Raw genomic sequence first — 23,702 nt, forward strand, 5'->3', positions numbered from 1 at the left:
TAAATAGACCATTACTTTAAAAAACATGTGAAGAGGTAAAAACCGATGCACTGCGATCAGTGTGCCTCCTGCTGCGTCCCGATTGCAAGGCCTCATTCATGTTCTAAATTGGAAAACTTCCCCCAACCTTCACTATTTCTTATCTTCACTTCAATGACACCTGCTGCTAATGAAACTTAGCAGCAGGGGTCGACTAGTCATCTCAGCGAGAATGAAAGAGAAGAAAGCTGATGCTGAGCTCATTCCAGTTAATCAGGACCGCAGCGGTGAAGTAATTGTAAATGTAACGTTTTTGTATGCACATTACTCTTATTAACTGAACAATTACAAAAATAAGCGCTTAATAAACGGTAACAAGCCAACAAAAAACGCAACAAGCGACCTCCAAATATTATAAGCAACGTTGGAGAAAAAGAAGCCCAACGTCGCTGATAATAAGCGGCCCTGGCGAATTCAGGACGATTTTATTATTTCCGGTTTCGTGGCCACGCCCCCATCACTTAGCACTGACTGAGCGTGTGCGGGGGCCTTGGCTCGCCATGCACCTTCTCAGTTAAGTGCGGCAAAAAAAAAAAAACTACCTACCAGCCAAGAAGACAGAAAGACCTGCTGTACCTGCAACCAAAATAAAAATAGCAATAACAAACACCCGTCTCCTACCCCCCACTACCTGCCCATGCCTGGCATGGGGTCCTCCATGATTCTCTTCCTAAGCACGTAGACGTTCTAAGAGAAAACTTTCATACGTCATGACTCCATAAAGGCATTTCCAAAAGTATCGGCAAACCAATTTAAACAAGCACAATGACATGGGGTCTCATAGGGACTTTAAATGTGTGTTTCAATTGATAATGAAAGCACCGTAAGGTCTCCCTTTACCAAACGCTTCTTTTCAGTTTCCAGACGGCATCGGGTGAGTACATGCGAAACAGCTCTTGTAATTAATTGTATATGCTTTTCTTTTACCATCCATTAACTCCGTTCATTCTCACCCCTTTGTTAAATTGGTAAGCGGAGCCCTTTTTCAGCCTCTGGAAATGCACGTTTAAGTAAGGGGGCTGAAGTTGTAATTCGTTGTATTGTACTCATCACATGTTGAAATTAGAAATTGTAAGTACATGACTTTATAAACATCTAGTTTTGAAATTGCACCGGGCAGTCTTGGTTGGTATTGTAGACAATAGCAGCTGCTCTGAAGGTCATTTACGGCACAGTTCAGGCTGTGGAAAGCTCGCAGAGGGCTGCTGTGCAGCTACTGCACAGACCGTGGTCTGGTGTAAGTGACGACAATAATTCCTGCGCCAGCTAATGATCGCAGACCTTTACAAGCTCCAGTTCCAGCGCCTATTCTGAAAGCAATGATTCCCCAGGGCTAATGGCTGCAGGTCAGATAACTTCTCGGGGTCTAATTGTATAATAACGGCAGACACACTGCCTGCTCTAGGTATTGGCTGCAGACACAGAAACAACACACGAGGAATAGCAACAGACACGTCCTTCTCTAGCATTAATGGTAAAGCCCATCACATCTTTTGGCTGCAGTGGAATGAGTGCAGACACAATAATTGCTTTGGAGCGAATGACTTGTGATATAGTACGTACCTGCTCATCAGCTACACCTGACAATACCTGACCTGGAGCAAATCATTACAGACATAGTACCGGATCTGGGATACCGATTCCAGGCACAGTAACCCTTGTATTTGTCTTTTTGTGCCCATAACCAATAAGCCATATTTTGCTCATTATTCTGTTTCCGTCTTTCCCCCTTAGAAAAAAAAACAGGAATGAGACAGTTCTTCAAAATGGCAAACTTGGCCGCAGATTTATTTTTCACAACAAAAAGAATCACTGCACACATTAGTTAAAATCAGTCTGAACATGTGGCGCCTGCTCTGTGTCCAATACACCTGCTTCCCCCTATTCCTTTGCACCAAGTCCATAGTAGGCCCAACCCTTTGTGCCTGAGCCCTGCCTGCCCTTGAGGTGTCTCTGGGCTGGGAGAGCGCCCTTTCTTTGGGGGAAGCTGAGCCCTTGTTGTTACCACCAGAGGCCCCTGCTGTTAGGCTCCCAAGAGGCGCTTGTCCGAGAAGAGCGAAGACCCTTCTGGCTTCCTCATGGCTCATTCGGAGTCTGTCTCTTGTGCTTGGTCAACCAAACACCGCCATACTATCACCTGGCCGTCCTGCGACGGCAACGACCAGGCCTTGTCCAACTTGCATTGCTTTGTAGGGTGGGTGGAAAATGAAATCCTCCTCTTCCTCTCGTCGGGCGACCTACTGCAGGGGCTGGATGCTTCCTGGTGTAGGACGCCCGTCCGTTATAAAGGGGGTACCAAGCCCCCTTCCTTTGTTTGCCCTTTGCAGGCTATTGGTACTTTTGGTGCTCTCCTCTTGCCTGCACCCTCCCCCTTAACCAGGGGGAGAGGAGGCAGAGGAGGACACTGTACGGGTTACTGGGCCGCCTCCTCCATTTTAGTTTTTTTCTCCGTCGTCCGCTTTATACCTGCCCTGGAACTAATGAGGTTTGATACAATACCTGCTAATCCGTTACATATGACAGAATACTTTCCCTGGCCTTATAACTACTGACACAAAACCTGCTCTGTGACAATGATGGCATGCACGTTACGTACTCTGGGGCTAATGATTCCTGACACAAAACCTGCTCTGTGACAATGATGGCATGCACGTTACGTACTCTGGGGCTAATGATTCCTGACACAAAACCTGCTCTGTGACAATGATGGCATGCACGTTACGTACTCTGGGGCTAATGATTCCAGTCAGAGGACCTGCTCATGAGCAAATCTGGGGTTAATGACTACAGAAACAGTAAAAACCCCATGCACCCTTACCTTCCCATGTGTCCTTTCCCTTTCCCAATTCCCCTCTGATACCACGAACACCACTCTCTGAAATGAACTTACAGCTTAAAGAAGTGATCAGTAGGGATAAACCACCGTGCAACGATTTTCAAAACGTATTTGGTGCAACTGATAGGATGCTCATTCACTTCACATGAACCAAAAGGTGGTAAACCGTGCACAAAGGATATTTAAATGTGTGCATCATAGGAGTGCACATTGAGGTGCTCTTTCCCCACCAAATGCACAACTGTGCAAGCTAGGGAGTGGAAAGTGGGTTCTGGCCATTTTCAAGTAAATCCCGATTTTTCAAAAGAGGTACACTTTCCAAAGCACAGGAAAAAACATTTTCCTGTGCCTATTTGGAACAGGTGCCGGGGATATACAATGTATGGGAAGGTCACTTCGGATACTCTAATACAATGATTGAGTGAATGCTGTGTGTGAACAAGCGAGTGAATGTTGAGTCAAAGAATGTGTGTGTTCGTCTTGGGCCAGGGAGCTGATTTTAGCTGGCAGGGCAGCACAGTAGAAATGCACTTTAAAAAAAAAAAATGTATTTTATTGGCATTTTCAATAGTAAGAACACATGTAACCTCCCCGGCCCCCTCAATCCCAACACATGTAACTAACAAATCACCCATTCCAGTCCCCCCACCCCCATTGTCCATAAACTTAACTTTGTAGACGGCTCCCGGTCCAAAATTTCTGTGAGTGGGCAGCTCTCTCGCTAGCCAATGTATTGGACCCTTGCATCGTTTGAGAACCCCCCATCCCCATAGTACTCGCCTCCCATAGAAACTTCAGCCATATCTCCTCCCAGTTTCCCGTGAAGGTGTCCTCCCCAAGTGGAGCGAGTACTCGCAACAGCCCCAGCAATCCCATTTTCCTTGGGCACCATGTGGCCCGCGAGTCCTGCTGCAGGTGATGTAGGATAATGTCTCAGTCCAAGAGAACCTTTGGTGATTCCCTTGAATCGGATAGGTCACCCACTCCAGTGCCACAAAGTTCCAGACTTTAATAACCCATTTGTGTTCTGTGGGGGGCAGCTTTTTGTTTCCATTTGTGTGCCACCACAAGCGTTTCCGCCACTATCAGAATGACATATGTCTTTCTGTGAGCTTTCGAGGGTAGATTTTGCAGAACCCTGCCCATTCCCAGGATGGCCATCCCTATGTTGTCCGGCATCTAACTCCCAAAAATACTATTCATTGCTGCACGGACCATGTCCCAATAAGGCTCTATGACTGGGCATTCTCACCAGATATGCCTCTATGTGCCACAAGTGTATTTTTAGAAACGCTCTGGCATATTTGAAGGAGAATCAACCAACAAGAAGTTTACACTCTTCGGCTGGATCTTTGTTGATCTTACCCCGGATAAAAAGATCTCATGGTCTAGGAAGAGCCTTTGGTGTCCGAGGCGCGCAAGCCTGGAATTCTCTACCGACACAGATGCGCAAGATTGAGAATCATATTGTTTTTCGTAAACAGTTGAAGACAATCCTGTTTAAATAGAATAACCTTAGCTGTGCCTTCTGCTACTTCTATCCCTCGGCGCCTGGATGCCTGCGGGCTTTGGCGCCTTGTAAGTGTAATTAACATAACATAACATACAATCCCAGTTCCCCACATCCCCTCCAGCGAGCGCTGACGCAGTTGGGTAGAATTTATGTAGTTTTTCTGGGGTGAGAGGCCATTGGACCATTATCTTAACCCACATCTCCTGAATCTGGATGGTCCACGTGAGCTTGGGGATATCTGCACATAACTGAGTCCAAAGTTCCCCCCCAACGGCTGCCCCACTGCAGTTTCCCACTGCTCCATATAGTGCCATGCCTGGTTCCTTGCCCCTTCTGATATAATCCCATATCGCGCTCTTACCAAATGCCTGTCCCCTGTGTCTGTAGTTACGAACTGTTAAAAAAAGAGTGAGATCTCTGGTGGCCGCTGACCTGACCATTTGGTTCGTAAGTCAGAGCCTATGTTGAGAATAGCAATACCTCTCCTCCTGATCTAGCCCAAAGTCCTACTTGCAAGGTGCAAAGGATTTCATGTCCTGACCTAAGAACATGTCACATAGTTTGCGGCACCCTGCCGCCTCCCACCCATTGAAGGCACCCGTTTCCATACCTGGCATGAACTAGGAATTGATTCCTAAACGGTGACATTATCGGGGAAGGGAAGGTGGGTCCAGTTCACCCTCCGCACTTGCTCATCCCATGGGTGTTAGGAAAGATTTCCATTTCATGTGTAATTTTCCCTCCAGTTGTGTACTCCCCAACTTTTTGCTGATGTTAAACACCATAGTCTGACCTTGCCAGAGGAGCACAGCCTTCTGCTGCACTCTTCTGGGCTTTTCGCTCACTTTATTATGGGGAAACTGACATGCCCTTAAAGACAGTCATTACTGGGAGATTTTGTTTCCCTTAGTCCTCGTCAATGTTGCAACTTTTCTGCAACATGTTGCAAGTGCACAATGTACCTTCCGGTATAGTGCTCTTGGGTCTTCCTGTCATTTCGTAAGGCCCTAGATGCTCTGGAAGGATTTTTCTTTTAGGTGAAGTGCAGGTGTGCCTTGGACAGGGCTGCTGGTGGCAGTTTATCTTGTCATGCATATTGTAACCCTTTCCTGCCAGGTACACCGCGTTTGGCACAAATAGGTGGCCTGGCTTCAAAATGGGCATGTCACAAGGTTCTTTGTCCTGTCCTTTGGCCATCTTGCCCTTCACCTTTCCCCAGGTCGAGCCAACCCAGGTCAGTCCTTATTTGGGCATGCATTCTCCTGCGAAACACCAAGCTTTCGCGGGCTTCGGCATGCCTTGTGTGTGTGCTTCCAGGATGTGGGCTGGAATGTCTGGTTCCAATACACATCCTGGATGCCAGAGAGTCTGGTGTGCTGCGAATGCCTGGGAACACTGTGGTCCATGATTGGTCCACGTATGGTATGCCTGTATGTGAGCAGATCTCCCATTGGGTCGTGTTTGTTTTGGCACAAAGGAGATTTTGGATAAGAGAAGGCTCCAACACCCATACCATGTTGATCTCCAGAGTTCTCACTGAATGAAGGATAGGATCCAAGTATTCTGAAACTAAGAAGCCGAGTCGAGGAACCGCTGGGATAATGATGTGGCTGTGATTGTGCCTGTGATGAGCTTGTGCAAGATGTGTATTTGGCGTAGATGAATATTTGATTTGGTTGTGATATATACATTGTTGTGATATGAATTGAATGAGTTTTATATGGACATGGTCTGGATGTGATGACAATGTGGATATAGTGGGGATGAGTTCTTGATGTGTTTGTGGCTTGGAGGTGGTTGAGTTGGGTTTTGAGGTTGCCATATGGATGCGGTTTTGGTGATTGTTGTGATAGAAACGGCAGTTGTAGTTGGATTGTGGATGTGGTTTAAATGAGGTCATGATGTAGTTTTCATTTAGCTGTTGTCTATATGGATGTGGTTGGGTTATTGTAATGTGGATTGTGTCTGTAAAATGAGATGTCAATGTGGGTGATATGGATGTGAATGCATTTTGACATGTATGTGATGAAGGGGGTGGTGAAGACCTAAAAAATAAAACCTGAAAATAATATAATTCAAAAAGTGCCTTTCTTTTTTCGAAGCTCTTAGCTAAAATGAGCGAGAAAGTTGAGTGAGACAATTGTTGAGGAAATAGTCAAGGACACGCCATAGTACGAAGAACTCCACATCTCGGAGTGCGCCAGATTCACACAGCCAGGTTCCATGATCGCTGATTCCAGCAATTTCCCATCAGATTCAGGGCGGACGTCTGATTGCACTTCCAACACCTTGGGGATCACGGGAAGGAGATGAAAAGCATACAGTAGGTCCTTTGACAGTCTGGGATCAGCATATTGTGTTTTCATGCCAATGGGTCTTGGTAACGAGATGAGAAATTTGACACCTTCTTGTTCTCTCATGAGGTAAATGGTTGCACCTTTGGGAGTCGGATTCTGAGTCTGTTTGATATTTGCTTAAGTGCGGTTCTTGAATGGGAGTAATGGTGAGGATGGAACACCCAACTTGCTCGGTTCACCATAGCATTCAGAATGCCATGCATATGTGAGGTGCTGTGATGTCCAGTAGATGGGCTTCTGCCTGATCCATAAGCTTATCCGTGCTGGTTGACAGGGAATGTGGTGTTGCCTGTTGATGTAAGATCTGGTCAATGAGTCGTCTGGTAGCATCCTCACTCTTTTGTTTCCTTCCAGAAACTTTGTAAAGGATCCTGGGGCCCTTGATATTGCCTGGAGTTCTTTCCAGTTGGATGTTATCTTACTCTTGATTAAGAACCATAGGCATTGCCTTATTGTTTCTCATGGTGACTTCTCTGCTAACCTTTGTTTTCACAATCGTGTAAGTGATGAAGGATCCAGCTACCATAGCATTTGTAGTTGTCCCATAGGAGAGGCCCTCCTAATCTGAGTCTTGTACTCCCCAACCCCCCGGCCCCCTCATCCCCAATACCGGTTTGCAATTTCTACATATATGGTTCCCCACTGCATTTAGGAGACCTCTCAAAAAGCCTTAGCAAGATCGTAGCTGCCATGTATCCTGAACCGTTAGTAAACTCCTGGCTGGTGCTTTTGTCATTTGTAGTAAGGTGCAAAATCTTGACTGCACTTCTGTAGCCTGATCTGATGGTAACAAGACTTCCCCACTTCTGTCTCTAATCTCGTCTCTCTAAAGGACCGGTCAAACTTGGCAAGTGATGGGGATTACCCCTTGTTAGCAGGAACCCTAGTTGATGTAGCAGCTGGCGTGTCCTAACCGGCTCTTTCAATTTCAGTGGGGCATACATCCATTGTCGGTGTGTGGGGAGCGCGGGGTACATATGCATGCCTTCTTGTTACAATATTCCAAATGCCAGGGCCGCAGTCTTTATAAAGATTTTGGGAGCCGTTTTCAGTCCAAGTGGAAGAACGCAGAATGATACTAAAGACTTGCAATGGCAAACCATATAAAACTTTGGTGATTCGAAGTATGGGGAAATAGTGGCAATAATCACTCCTTTCTTTGCCAGTTAGTTCATGTGTCCACACTGTGAGAAACCAAAGGGTATCTCTTCTGCTAGTCCCCGGGTATCTCTTGGGTGGCCAGGGCACGGCCATCACCTTTGGATCCAGACCCTGGGGATGGACCAGTGCAGGAGGAACTCACCTGGGTGAGGGTTCTTCGTGGAGCTGGGATGAGGCAGCTGATGGCGAGAGGCGGTATTCCTCCCTTTCCTGTACCCATGATTTCATAGGGTGCTCCGATGTCTCAGTTCCGCACCCCCGTTCTACACAAACACAAGTAAGAGCGCGACTGTGTAACATTGCTAATTGTCACACATCGCATTGGACATGTCGCGCTAATTGGGTCAGGACTCTAAGTGCATACACCTGATACCAATTAGCTCTCCTCACACCGATAAAAGGCAGGACATAGAGACACGCTCCGAGCAAAGGTGGAACAAGAGTAAGAGCAGAACTTCCGGGGCGAAGGGGAACCTACGGACCGAGGGTCGAGAGCCATGTGTGGAGATAACCAGGAGGTAGTTGCCTCCAAAAGGCAGTGAAAGACAAGTAGAGAAGGCTGAATGCCAAACAAGAAAGCTGCATTGTGTTTCAAGAACGCCAGCGACCCTCCTGGGTGAACTGCGTAGTTGGCGAGGCAAAGCCTTGACTTGTAGGAAGACAGTAAAGACCAGAAAGTAACAGAGACAGGTATGTGCTAAAGGAAGATTGAAGCGTAACAATCGCACAATTGAAAGCTGCATGCGTGTGGATGAGACGCGAAGAAGGGCAGACCTACGAATTAACCTTGAAGTAACGATAGCTGTAAGTAAAGTCAGCGATACTGAGTAACGGAGTGGTCTGGCGAAAGCAAGTAAAGTCTCTGTGACAGGTGAAATGAACTGTAAAAGTGAGGTGACCTTAACCCTGAGGTGATTGAAATTAACCCCAAGAAAAGGGGAGAGTAAATAAGGTGAATGTTGAACCTTGGTGCATAATACAGTGAGCTACCCAGACCAGAAAGCACTGGGGCAAATAACATAGGAGTGTGAGCTGAAAGCTACAAAGTCGAAGTGGTGCTGCAGAGGCACATCAGGAAAAGGTCTGAGCCTGACTGAAGGAGACCAAAGGTGTAATAAGTTAGGGCAAGGGAACCCCTAAAGGAGATGAATTAAGCTTGGGGATGCAAACTCCTGCTAGTGTTTTTTTGCTTTGCTGTGAAAGGTCTGAGCCTGATTGAGGGAGACCAATGTGAACATTTTGGTGACCTGTAATGTGGAAGGCCAGGTGGTGGGCCTTGATCCACACTGCCTTTGTGTTAGGAGCCGGACCCAGAGTGACATCTTGCCTACAAGGACTGCTGTACTCCGTGCTGTCCAACGTGGGGAGGAGAGCACACGTTTTTTCTTTATATTTGAACACTGACTTTCCTTTGCATACATATTCTCCTTTTCACACTTGTTGTACAAGATAAGTTTTCGTTAGTATAAGCTATTTTGATTTGATGAAATCAACTTGGACTGGCTTATTATTTGATCGTCGAGACTACTCCTATGCTAGCTGTAGGGCAAAGTAGGAGTTTCTTCAACCCCATTGGAACTTCAATAAATGTTTTATAAATTGTACCTTTTGTGTCAGTGTCATGTGATACTGTGCCTCCCTTACAAAACCCATAGGTTGAACTCTTGAATCCTTACAATATCTTTGCGACTAGAAGTATTTCCTTGGATTCTACTCGAGCAATGGGACATGAAGATCCTAAATGCTTTATCCTTGTTCTCTGATATAGACCTCTGGTCCAATCCAGATGGAGGAGTCTGTATGAACTCCACCCTGTTACCTATCTCAATTATGTTACAATCCTAAGGATCAATCGCCAGCTTCCATTCTTTAACAAAGTCTTCAAGTCTACCGCCCAGTGGAAATGGCAGACTTAATCATACCATCCAACTCTGGGTTGAACATTATCTCTTCCCTAGAACAGCCTATGCACCACCCAACCTATCTGTAATGCGCCGATCTCCAAATCCTGTATATCGATGTTACTTTTTGCAGCCACAGAAGCACTGCCTGTTATTGACAGTAGCTGGACTTGTTCCTCCCGTGTGGCCAATGTGCTTGCACCATATGAACTTTCTTTAAGTACCTTATTTAAATTTTGTAATTATATCTACAACCATGCAATCCAAATCAAATTGGAAAAAAATGACCGAAAGGAAGCAGTGAAATCAAAATAAAATGTTCTGAAATCATGGTAACTTCCCCCCCAAATACACCTTTTTGTGTTTTCCTGGGTAGTGTCATGCTTTGCCCCTTATTATCCGAGTAACTCCCAACCTTCCCAGCATAGTACTCACAAGTGTGAATATCCTATCGATTTAAGAATATTAAAATTAGATGTTTCATGTAACATATATTCCCCGGTTTTTCCATAGCCAGTATGTCCCATATTCATATCCACTACTTACCAAAGCCTCACTTGGTGATAATAGTGTTGGTGAATTGCCGTTTTTCAAAAACACATTGTTTGTTTTTCTTCATATTGTATACATCATAAATAGTACAAAACCATTAATACGTAGTCATGAATACTTAATTACAACAGGACCATGTTTTGTATATAAAAGCACATACTGTATTGATGCCATAACATCCAATCAATTATCTCTGTATATCAATACCCTTATCAGCAAATTGCACTTGGCTCTGTTCTTATCCACAATAATGCCACCAATGGGCACTATTTCCACAGACTATCTACACTTTCATCCGTCTGGGAGTTATATTTCACAGCTGAATCTATCTTCCTATTGACCACAGCCCATCATATCCTCTGTGGCCGTAGATGCTTGCACAGCAAGTTAAGAATCTAACCCACATTAACATACTCTGATAAGCATGTCACTGCAACCTTTACTGGGTACCCGCTTTACATGGGTTTACTGTGTTCTCAGGGTGTTTCGTTCTGCTTTGGATTTTCTGTACACCCTGAAGTACTGGAAACTTGATATTAGATCAGCTTAAGCAGTGCTTTTGTTTGTCCTCTACTTTGACGGAATTTCTAGATTTCCTCGTACATGACCAATACTCCTGGCCACTTCTTGTGAATATACCATCCTTTGGCATCAAAGTCCTCATTCTGTGTTTTGGGCCTGGGTCTTTTCTCTCTCGTTTCATAGCAGTAGCCACTGCTTCAAAAAAAGAAATGAAGTTCTTCCCCAGTTTTTGGAAGACCAGGCCATAGCCAAACATCCCTTATTTGGCTCCTTGCTATCAGATTCCTAGAGGGCTTAACAGTGTCCTGGGAGGCCAGTCCCTGAATCCAGATCTGTGTCTTGAAACGTTCCTGCTCCCCCAGTTGTGCATTTATCTTCTCCTACTCCTCCAGCACCTGCTGCTTCCGATGCGTGGGAACGCCCCACATATTGTTTGACATAGTCTTCTCATGTCCTGAGACCGAGATGAGGATCTGCCATCTCATCCCCTCATTCCTTGCTCTGGATTTGTTACTCTGATTAATATATGTGCTATTCCTCAATTAAGGAATGCTTTCCTAACACTGAACAAGCTCATCTACCTCTATGGACTGATCAGTCTACTGTTAACCCTTCTTCCTCAGTCTACTGATAACCCGTCTTCCAACAGTGTGGTAAGCTTTGGTTTACTTATTCGCAATCATCTGGCTTGGGCAATTTATTAACAGAATAGGTGGATACTCAAACATATCTAGCTGTAACTTCTATGTCGCAGAAACATTAAGTGGATTTTAAAAATAAGATTAACCTGAATAGACAAACAACCAAGGAATCCCCCACTGTCATTGTCTTTCGCAATGGAGACGGGTAAGCGAGAGCCCCTCTTTCCTTATTCATGATCTTAACATTTTTTGGAATGACAAACTAATAAGAACAGGTCTCAATTCACGAACATGTGTCCATTTCTTTTCCAATTTAACCGATTGATTCCCTAGGTATGATTTTGACCACTTACCACACAATCGGCTTCCATAGCTACTTACAATCAACTGAGTGTTTCTTTAAACTTACAAAAGGTAAGGGAAATCCTTCCTGTAAATGCAATCCATACTGAAAGTAACAATGTGCCGAGTTTTAAGATATGGAATTTAAGACTAATAATAATTACTAATTGCTGTTTGGTTTCTTTACCCCACCTACACACGATTTGAAATGCAATGTCAAAATATACCAATCTTTACTATTCGGATCATCTGTAATTACGTTTTAAAAATATGCTCTTGGATACGCTGTGTGCAAAATATTATAATTTTATGTATTTTAATATTATTTTCATAATTGTATTCATAGTAATATCCAAATATTGTCCAGCCTAACTAAAAGCGAGAATGGACGAAACACCTGTTGTTGGGCATACAGATTAATTTCAATAAGTAATGAGTTTCATAATGATCATACCTTAAGTACCTTTCCAATGCACTAAGTGATCAAGATTGTATTTGAACATACTATGATACATTATTTTTGCGTGTTACTGCACTTGTACATTTATCGAGTGTAGGAGGTTGTTATACAACACGATGCCAGCATTCTCGTTTGATTAATTTCTCCAGGAGTTCAGCTGTGAAAGGTGTGTTGGGGAATGGGGTATCAACTTTCTCGGTAGTTTTGAGTCAACGCCTCTTTTCTATTTTTTTATTTATTTTTAAGAAGCTTAGCAAAATATATTTATCTCTCGGGAGGTGCTGGGGTGCCTTTTTATTCTGTAAATTAATTGAAAAGGGTTGGAATATAGGGTGCTGTCCAAGTTGTTGAATTACAGCTTTGCAGATGTTGAGAGGGTATTGTTTTTTCTGCATAATGCATGGTTGCTAACGCTGTCATTGAAAAGAGGCTCCAGACAGAGTCCTTTTTTGGGTTTGTCTGTAGGTGCTACAGGGGCCAGAATTGGGATTCAGGGAGCAGGAGCTGTAAGTCGCTCATGGGTGTTAGGAATTTCTTCTTAACTAGGAATTAGTTCATAGCTGTGTAGATTAAATGGATGACTAGAAAATTAGCACGCAAGAAGAAAAAGAAATGCAGAGGTTGAAAAACATATTTTGGTTTAGGGATTTACTATTGAGTTGCACACGCCAAAACAGCGACGCCTGGAGTGCCTGACAAAACTTGCCTTCCCCCCACCCCCTAAAAATTGCACACACCATATTCCCCTTTCTAGTAATGGATTGCTTTCTTTTGCCCTTTTCCTTTTTGGTGGTTCCACTCCGTCTCTTGCCATGTTGCTTTACATGTCTTTACTTTTACTTCCCTCATTGGTTACATTTATTTCGGTTTTACATTTCTTTTCTGTCGGTCCTTATATCTTGCTGCTACCTCTCACCTCGTCATTATCCATCTTTGTTTTCACATCAATAACTCTGCATCTACGTACGTCTTTCTTTTACTGCAATGATGTATGTTTCCGTCTCTTTACAGCCACAGTTTCTATGCTGCCACCTCTTTTTCTGTGATGCCACCTCATTCACTCTCTGCTCCAGAATGAGGAGTTAATGGAAAGGATGCACAAATCTAAATTCCACTGTGTCCAGTACATGTGACCTTCTATACAAATTCCCAGGCACATGGGTACAGCGGTTGGGGAGCCACATGTACCTCCTGGTAGCTGTCGGTGTCCTCTTAAGCAGGCTGCTCTAGGCTATACCCAGCAGCTAAATGGCTCCCAGCAATTTCAAACTCTGCTACCTTCGATGTTTACTTTAGTGTTGGGAATTCTTGTGTAGGTGGTCTTCGATCTATATATTTTCTCCCTGAAGTGTGCTCAGCTGCAGGTGCAGGGTTGTTTAGAGGGGGTCTGAGATGTGCTGCAGGCTGATGGGTTTTAATTTTAAACCTGTTGTTTGGCTTTAAAAAAAACATAAGGGTGTATCTGGTGTGGGTAGTAAGCTCTTTGTTTGCTTTTATTTTCTTTCATGTAGATCTGAAAGTTGCTGGTAGTGGGTTATTTTTAGTGGATTTCTCTTAATGTTCCCTTGAGCCTATGTTTTTCTACTTTTAGCTGGTTGAATTTGGCGTGAACCAAAAAGAACCTTGTTTCTTAGTGAATATTTCAAAAGGAATCTGTTGGTTCATCAAATCAGTTTTATAAAATTGATTAGCAGTTTGCTCATTAAAATATTCTTAATTAGAAAACAAACCCGTTTGATTAGCAATGTTGTACATATGATATGGCATTTATAATGCACCTGTACACAGAGATTTCTATGCGTGACAATATGAGCAGGGGGAAACCATGGAGGACAAAATAACGATCTTACTAGGTCTTGTTCCATTCAGATTGCGCAAGTGTGGGGAAGATGGAAGGAGAGTAGTGCAGTTGACTCACAAGTGTAGCCAGCAGGTGGCTCATAAGTGCAGAGAGAAGGGACTGTAGAGTTGCAGATACAGACCCTTAAGTGCTGGGGAGCCTGGGCCCAAGTTCAGATAGTGACCAGTGCGCGGAGCAGTCGGGTGCATCAGCAGGGGAGAGGAAGAGAGAAAGCAGAAGTGAAAAGGAAGGCCTGGAGTTGTTTCCGGAACCGGAGGTGGTTTTGCTCAAGTTTGAGGAGCAGGGAGGCTGTTCCAGAGGGAGGCCCCATCCGAGGAGTCTGCCTCCAACTCTCTGCTTGGAGAAGCATCTGACCCTCTGAGTTGGAGGTGGATGAGCAGAGAGCCTGAGAAGGAAGATGTTTTTGAAGAGAAAGTTGGAGGTAGAGCAGTCCCAGCCCCCAGAAAGCCTTGTTGACAATGCAGAGGGTCTTTTAAGTTGATCCTTGCAGCCATGGGGAGCCAATGACGAAATTTCAGAGCTGGAGAGATATGACCCCGAGCTTGAGGCCAAGGACAAGTCTGCAGTCCTGTTCTGGATAAGTTGTAAAGGTCAAACACTATTTTTAACGTCACCAGAAGTTATTTGTACCCAAGACATACAATTTGCTGCCATGCAACATTTTTGTGCGCTGCTGATGTTGGTGAGATGTCCAACCTTGCACATGCTTTAAAATTCTGCTACACCTGCAGGCTGAGTTTACCTGCCATGGGTGGAGAGAAATGCACTCCACCCATGGCAGAGGATGACAGAAAATGTAAATGCACTTTAAAGTGATGCATGTCGCCACAAACCCACTTTGTTTGGCACACTGCTGCTACCCAGAGGCCATTCATGCACAGTGAAACCTTTTATTTTATATCTACTGCAAACAAAGTAAATGTTAGCTAAGTTTCAAACCTCCCCTAGAAACGGTACCCGCACTTCAAAAATCTACTTGACTATTCCAATGAACAAGTAGACTTTGCGAGCCCTGGACAAGTCTGTAAAATGTAAAAGACTAGTTGCATGAATGGACCCAAATAAATAGATATGATAAAAAGGCTCAAACAGTTTGGCCAGCTCTCTCCCACAGCTGCTAACGTATAATGCAATCATAATCGTAGAGCAACGCGATCTCTGGATGATGACTATAGTGTATGGTTTTGCAGTAGACTTGCAAATGTACAGACTTGATGGAACTATTATCACCAATTTGCGTAAACATCTAGTTAGCTTTGCGTATTCATTATTTAAGAGGAAAGTCAGACTAAGCAGAATGAATGGCTAGCTGGTAAAGAACTGGGAAAAGTAGGTGAAACTATTGAAGTTTGCTGCCATCTCACATTCAGGGTAGCTGGTATAAAGCAAAAGGGGTGATGATATGGAATGTCAAGGAATATGAGATCAGCTCATGTGTTGAGCACCAGTTGAACAGATGCATGCTATCAGCAGGCAAAAGAACTGTTTGCCACCATCAAAAGTATGACCGTGGGATCATGCACATGGTCAAAAGTGCTCACTCATCAATCTGGTGTATCGTCCCCCAAACAAAATGGAATATACATGGCTCTATCAGATTTAGATGCAAACTTTACTGTAAAGCAGGGAGACCATGCATGTTTTACAGTAGAAATAATGTAATTATGCATGATGTAACAATTTAAAGGTTTAGGAATAGGAATGGAATTATATAACTGTCTTTAAAAAATAAAAATAAATAACCCATACTGGTCTTTGCCAGATAGGACATATTGAGCTCAATAAAAGGGACCTCCCCATTACTTTGGTTTGCAATTATTTGAAAATGAAAGGCTAGGACTCCCACAGATGCCTTTTCACTTAAGAATTGAGGAGAGGATTACTGCTGTGCTCTCCATTAGCCCCCTTTGAACTTGCAGTGAACAGAGAAAAAAAGGTCAGAGCGCGCCCTTAGGTTGAGAGAGGAAAGTGGTGCAATTTATAAGTGTCATTAGTAAACCTACAGAATTGCATAGCAAATACTTGCGCAACACTGCTTATTTTATGCCTTGCAAATCAATTTCTAAGACCTGGCTCTGTGTAGTCTTCAAAGCTCATCATTTCCTTCATTGTGCAAAGCATTGCTTAGAAATGGGAGCAATCTTTTGTTTTTGTGCTGCCAAGAGGCAAGTCGTCCTGGGATTGGGTGAAGTGAAAAGACTTTGAAGGGACTGGGGGTGCTGAGGCACAAGGGGGAGGGTGGATTGCGTGGCCATGTGCCCTATCCACAGTGAGGAGCAAGGCATTTCAGGTGATGAATTAAGGGCTGGGGGAATGGGGCAGTCAGTGGATGGTTCTCCACACCCACAGATGTCGGCCGTCAAGTGATTCAGGGAAGAGAACTGATAAGAGAGTGGGTGGGCAAATGATACAGACTTAAAGTAGCACTTCGGTAGCAAGGAGTCTGCAGATTCAGCTGTCACTGTGAAATTATTTATTGGAGATGCGTAAATGTTTCATACAAATGTGCACACGCAACCAAGTGTAGCAAGGGAGCCTGAACCAGCCATGGAGGGTTGTGAGGGGTTATTCCCAGAGAAACCTTTTGAAATAATGGCTAAAAATTGTGATAGTAAACCATTAGGGTAGCACACGACAAATGCAATAGATGCCAACAGTCCACAGGTGCATTTTACTGCACATGTTGTCTTTTATTTTCACAATATATGAAAAAATACATCCAGTGTAAAAAAATAAATGCTCATGCTGACTGTACAAGCCCTGCCAGTGTAAGATGTTGACATTTTCATGCTTGCTCTGCCCAATAATGTCAGTTATTTCCACTTTTAAACCCCTCCCATGAGGTCTGTCAATGTATGCCACTGTCGGAAGACCTGTCAATGCTGCCTATGCCAATATAGGCCAGGGTTTATTTACTTTTTATTTGCCCATAATGCCATGCCAGTGTATATGTCTGTGCTGCCAGGCTAATGGGTCAGTATTACCACGTAAGAACCCACTCTTGTTTGCTTTGCTGTTAATGCCGTTGTACTATGAAAGTTTATCCAGGCTGGCTGTGACAATAGTCACAATTAAGAAGCCTCGTAGTCCTTAACCCACACTGTCTTGGCACAAGTTGTGATGATCACAATGCCCACCAAAGAATGCGGGAAGCATGTCGGCTTTATACTACAGCACTGGCAACGTTATACATTTTTATAGTCACATTATGAGGTTAAAGGATAGTTCCGGGACTTTTTTTTTATTGTCCCTACGGTTCGGCCATGTGTTTTTAAGCCTAAATCGGTAGATCGTAGAAAACTTTCCTATGGACCTTACCTGACTTTTCGTCCATTAACGCACTCGAAATCAGCCGCCATTTTCTGATAATCCTATCATTTCCCCCCATCGCCCTGGCTCACCTGCTTTTGCGGCACTAAATCAAATCCCCCGCCCCTGAAACAGACTTTATCAAAACATTCATATTCGCCTCTATCCGTGACGTGACTGTGCTGCGTAGGCAAACGCGCCCAGGTGTCTTCTACGCGACTCCACACAGAACCCGGAAACCAACACAGATTAGCGCCACAATTCGGTATATGAAACTGTACTTTTAAATCAAACCGCAAGATTGTAAATTTGGTAAAGTACATTTATTGGACATCAAATGTTTCGAGAATATTCAGCGATTTGCATTTTTATTTGCTCACGTTCCAAAAAGTTCGTTTTGAGGCACGCGATGTTCCTTTGCTGTACACAGGGTCTTAGATCATCTCACAATGCAGCGCCACAATTCGGAATATGAAACTGTGGTTTAAAAGCAAACAGCAAGATTGTACATTTGGCAAAGTACATTTATTGGACATCAAATGTTTCGAGAATATTCAGCGATTTGCATTTTTCTTTGCTCTCGATCCAAAATAGTTCATCTTGAGGCAAGCGATGTTCGTGTGCAGTACACAGGGTGTTGGTTTACGATAAAATAAGCTCTTCGGTCGCACTGATAATCGCATGGCTGTTCCAACAACGAGGCACTAGGCCACCACAACGGTCTGTATGTTGCATCTAGCCGTTAGTACCGCGTAAGGGCATACTTGTACTTGGCGATCGTCCCATAAAATGGTCAGGGTGGTAACGTTGTTCACGCGGAGAAGCAACTGGCGGTTATAAAAGCCATCCGCCGGTGTCTGGTACTCGTGACACATACAATGAGTGATGTACCTGTTTTAAAAACATAAAAAATGAAATTAGTCTCACCATCAGATCTTTATTAAAATTATTCATTTTATATATTAGGTCGGGAAATTATTTCATAGCTAGGACAGTGCAGCTGGGTATTATGCGTCAATGGGGGGGCTGTAGGATACTGAGACAGTCCCCCAGTGCAGGGGTTGATAGGGAGGCAGTGCAGGTGCAGGTGGAGAGTGGAAGGGCCCAGGACCGAGGTCGCAGACAGTGGACCAGTTGTAGCAGGGGAGAGGGAGAGAGAAAGCAGAAGCAAAGAGGAAGGTTTTGAGGTGCTTCCGTAAAAGGAGATGGTTCTCCTCAAGATAGTGCGCGGTACAAAACAATATGCCACATAGAACGAACAAGTACAACTTAACCCGTCTTTAAAGCTACTGTATAGTAATTAAATTGCGGTATAAACTCATCTAAAGAGTTACTTACATTATATTTGTATTTTCCATTGTGTCTGTGCGTAGGGCAGCCCCGAAATACCACTCCTTCTATGCCGACGTTATTTCTTCTAATGAACGAACATTAAATGGCTTTCGTTTCTGAAATTATATTCATTATCGTTTCTTACGTTATTGCCCCACACCCCCAAGAAGAAGTCTTTCGGGATGGTCCCGGCCTGTCAAGGTCAAATAACAATAGAACCTTATACTGAGTCGTGGGCCATTCCGGCACCCGAGAAAAAAATCAAAGCAGCTGACCTTCACTTTGAACGAGCACACATTCCTAGTTAGCAACATTCAGTGTAAGGCCATCTCACAGAGCAATCACTTTTATTTACACAATACATAGCTACACATATTCAATGGGCCTGCGACATGAGGAGACTCGAGAGAACAGACAATCAAATTACAATCATTTAAACCGTGATGTGTATTTCTCAATGAGCTCTTCTTTAGGTGGACATGGAACAGAGGCAATGTTGGGTGGCAATGCAGTTGTCCCCTGCACAGGTTCGTTCACAACTCCATGTATGTGCCTATCTAGGACATCAACAATAAGTCTCTCAATAAAGTCATATTGCATATCCTCAAACACTGGTTTGATAATCCATTGTTTACTTCTTTTAGTGAAGGCCTTATTGTAGCGAAGCGTCCCTAAAGTTCCGGTCGTCCTACTTTGTTGACGGCCAACGTTATGGTTATGTGCCAAGACCGCTAGAAGAGTCCGATTTATCATGCCGTCCATGCCAAAATGCAATCGTTTTGGCCTGTACTTTAGGCACATATTGTGGAACACCTCCAAATCTCCTGTGTGGCAGAATTCCGTGAGTCCCCTCAAATCTCTTGTTATAGTTTTATCAAATACAATCTTTTCAATGGCTTTGTGAGTGGGTGATGAAGGAATCAACCACTTCTTCTTCCGTGCCTCCTCTGTGGACAAATGGCCATGTTCACAATTGTGGAAATGTTGGTTTGTGGTCCAGCGGTGAACGTTGCTACAGTGTAGCATTACTGACCGCCATTTTTCCAGTAGAATTTCCAACGACCCTCCACATGTTTTTGAGCTCCACCAAAGATGGTTGCTGATTGACTTGGACCACTGTGAAATACCTTGCATATCTTTTTTTTTTACCTGCAGCCGACATTTTTTTATTGATTGTTTTTGCAAGATGCCAAACGTCAAATTGGTGATTTATATTTTTGTACTCTTCTCTCATTGTCTTGGCAATTGAAACGTGTCTGTCCGTGGCTATCAGGTCGATCACCATTCCCCGCGATTGTAGTTCTTGCAATGATGCTACAAAGCCAACTTTCTCCATGGCCACTGAGGATGTGCTTTGTGACACCTGCACGACCGCCGAACTCACAATTTTCTTACTTTCCATGTCCTGAAAGTGGTAGGTGCAGTACTTGGATGAAAATCCTGCGCTGTCGCACTGTCCATCACCGGCTAGCCTGAACCGTTTGCCCGCGAATGTACTATCAATAGACATTTTTTCCATTCTCCAAGCTTCGCTAATGGCTGGAAATAGATAATCGGTTTGGTATTTGTAGAACTGAGTTTTCGCAATGAAATGGATTCCCACAAACTGAAAGAAAGACTCTAACTTTTTAAAACTTGAACCACTAAAAAGTGCAGCCGCTGCACAAAGTAGATTTCCTGCTGGCAGTTGCCCCAGCATGGGTTGTGCAGACCATAAGAAAGGATGATATTTTGTACAGGTGGCATGTATTTTAAGGTTAGTACCTCGAATTGCACGAGTCACATTAATCAATGGCTCCCCACATACTTCCCCACCAACCGAATGCCCACATTTCAACCGAATAATAATATCAATCAAACAACTATCGAATACAATGAATTTGGCCTCTTTCCTTATACTGTCACTCTGCATCCCAGCAGGTTCGGCCTGTAACGTTGAGGACATGTCATTCGCATGAAAGGTAGGATCTCTGATATCGTCTTCCGCTATGTTCAGTGATATTGATGGTGTTTCATTGTCGTCCACTTCATTCTCTCCCATTGCAACATGTGTTCCTTCTCCGGCGATGGGTGAATAAAACAATTTCTTCAACTTTCTCGCGGTCTTAGTTTTTGCGGGTGTGGATTCTGTGAATTGATCTCCGACTGCATCCGAACTACCAGGAGGACATTCACTATCAATGGCTGGATGTGGTATAGCTCCGTTGTCAATCACTTCATATTCTTCCCATTGGCACGATGCATCTCCGTTCTCAAGTCCCTGCCAAAAGGTTTGACAAGCAACATCTCTCGTTCGCTTCACTGTCTGTGTAGATCTAGTTCGTACACCCACTCGCAACTAGAGGACAGATTGGAAAAGGGATGTTCAGTTTAAACACAACTTACAGTATTGAACTATTAACAGTGAAAAACAACATAATATAGTGACCAGGACACTAACCTTCTTTTGCTTTCTTTTCTTTGAAACTTTCTTGCCTCGAACTTCAACATCGGGACGCTGTTGCTCCGACTCGTGTGTGCATGTCTCCACTTCCTCTTGCGCTGCAACGACTATATTTTCATGACAAGCACATCCATCACGCACTGACGCTCCATCGACTCCCTGAAACATAGAACTTTCATTAGTATGTATAATAATATTGAAAACACAAAATGTACTTGGGGACCAATACCCACGTACATCTCAATAGCAAAACACGAATGAACGCTTTGTGTAGAACATTCAAACGACAATTATTCACGCATTGTTGATCTAGTTAGATGGAACTGTCAAGATCCATACCTCGGGCTCCTCATAGACTTCCATTGATGATATTATTGAAGATGATGCTTCAGTAACTCCCTGAAACACAGTAATTGCATTAGTATGGTTTTCTATTTTGTTAAATAGAACATACACTTTGTGCAGGCGTCAACGGCTCATCTAAATAGACCTGCACAAATGATCAGTTAAATAATGGATATCTAAATATGATTCGATTTGCTCGATCGTTGGAAGTGTCACCACCCAGAGATCTGCATCAACTACTAGGGGTGATGTTCTTGTAGAAGAAGCTCCGTCATCTCCCTGAAACATAGTACTTGCGTTAATAAAGAAGGAAGTATAGCGGATGTAATCACGTCATATGATTTCGCTTGATCGAATTGTCAGTATCCATACCTCGAAATGCATAAGAACATCAAGGGACGATGTAACTGCGGTGCACACTTCTGCAAGCTGTTGCGCCGACCCGTAACTGCATGCTCCCCCCCTTCTTCTTGGACTAATGCTCCATCGACTCCCTGAAACATAGGACTTTCATCAGTAATAAACACAATATTGAAAAAAGAAGACACATAGGAGGGCGACGACAGAAGGACATATCAATGGCTAAAAACGAAAGAAACATTGTGTGTAACAATCACGCTACAAGAATGCAAGATCTGATGATCTCCATCGATGGAACTGTCCGGAAACGTACCTCGAGCATCTGAGTGTCATCAACGGTTGTCGTCAATGCGTTGGACTCCTCAGCATCTCCCTGAAAGACAGTACTTGCATTATTTTGGATAACAATAATTATAACTGAAAACAAAGACTAGAGGACGAGTACAAGGGTGTACCATTAGGTAAAATAATCACACGATAAATTAAAACTATTGATTTACATGCCTAAAACAAGTCAGTGGCAGAATAGCTAAGTAAGATTACCCGATAGGCGCTTGAAGTGGCTGATGACTGCAATAACGACACGGATGGAGAATCTTCCGCCTTCATATTGAGTGGATACATAAATGGGGAAATTATTGTTAGCTAATGCTACACACTACCGCAAGGCCGAGAGATAAATACGTAAACTTGACTCACCAGTGGAGGGATGTGGACGAATAGAGTGGGAATAGCGGTTGAGAGCAATTTACGCTTCGCTCGCGGTGTGTTCTTCTTTATTAGCAATGATGTGGAGTACATGTCAGAGGTAAAGTGCCTGCTGCAGATGCGGTATCGATCACCCCTCTTGTCCGCAAAGACTTCTAGGACTCTACTTTCAAGCTCAGACGGTGGATATCCGCAATATCGGACCCATTCTCTTATCTGATCTATTGTTTTAGGGAAAACATGCATTATAGTACCTTCAGATTTACTATGAGTCTTCGAAGGGCAACCGCCAATGGAACAGGCAGGCATTGTGGAAAGTTCTGAAAAGTAAAGATCAACAATTCTCTATGAATACCAATGTGTTAAAAAATTAAATGACATATAAAAGGTTCAATGCAAGGTTCTTTTTGGTTCTTGGAACTATACACGTTATTCACATGCGGATAAGTATTTGAATAACTAAAAAAATAGAAAAATAATTTCACTAAACTCCGAACATGTGACTAGTTCCTTGCATGTACTGTCTTGAACGAAAAGAAATTGGACGCAAAATGATTATGGTACATGGCCTTACATTGACGAACAAACGGTTAGATGCAGGGATCAGAGTAGTTTCTTGTCGTAGAACAGGGAGCAGTTCACAGGTTGCAAACTGACGAGTTTCCTCGAAGTGGTCACGGAAGTTCACAGAGACGAAGAGCAGATAACCAGCACCTTCACGGGTTGACTAGCAAAGCGCAAAGAAGTTCTCATTAGAAATAAGAAGTGGGTTATAAAGAATTCGAAACAGGGGTGTGTTTGTGAATGAATGACGTGTATATGTCGTGGCATTATGCGGTTTGCAGGGGGCCGTCCAGCGTGAGGGGGGATGCTTGGCAGGAGACACGGGGTCTGGAGGTAGACATGGGAACAAACACCCATGCTCTATAGACCACTTTGAAGTGTACATGGTCTTTGGCACCTCTTGGCTTTTATCGCTCCCTGACAGCTCCACTTGCCAGCACAAGTACCCCGGTGCGA

General features: G+C 43.8%; 2 protein-coding genes across 4 annotated transcripts in view; one reads left to right on the plus strand and one right to left on the minus strand.

Moving 5' to 3' along the window:
* LOC138580278 (uncharacterized) overlaps positions 1 to 724 on the minus strand; it is an 83,825-nt gene extending 83,101 nt beyond the window's left edge. For all 3 annotated transcript variants that reach the window (XR_011304223.1, XM_069650691.1, XM_069650690.1), the window contains exon 1: positions 671 to 724. The gene's annotated coding sequence lies outside the window, so the exon portion shown is untranslated. The remainder of the gene's footprint in view (positions 1 to 670) is intronic.
* The window catches only part of MRPL51 (mitochondrial ribosomal protein L51), a 63,521-nt gene continuing 40,279 nt past the window's right edge, over positions 461 to 23,702 (plus strand). The window contains exon 1 of the mRNA XM_069650692.1: positions 461 to 913. The gene's annotated coding sequence lies outside the window, so the exon portion shown is untranslated. The remainder of the gene's footprint in view (positions 914 to 23,702) is intronic.

This window comes from Ambystoma mexicanum, chromosome 3p, assembly GCF_040938575.1.
Source record: "Ambystoma mexicanum isolate Mex_15411 chromosome 3p, UKY_AmexF1_1, whole genome shotgun sequence".
NCBI lineage: Eukaryota > Metazoa > Chordata > Amphibia > Caudata > Ambystomatidae > Ambystoma > Ambystoma mexicanum.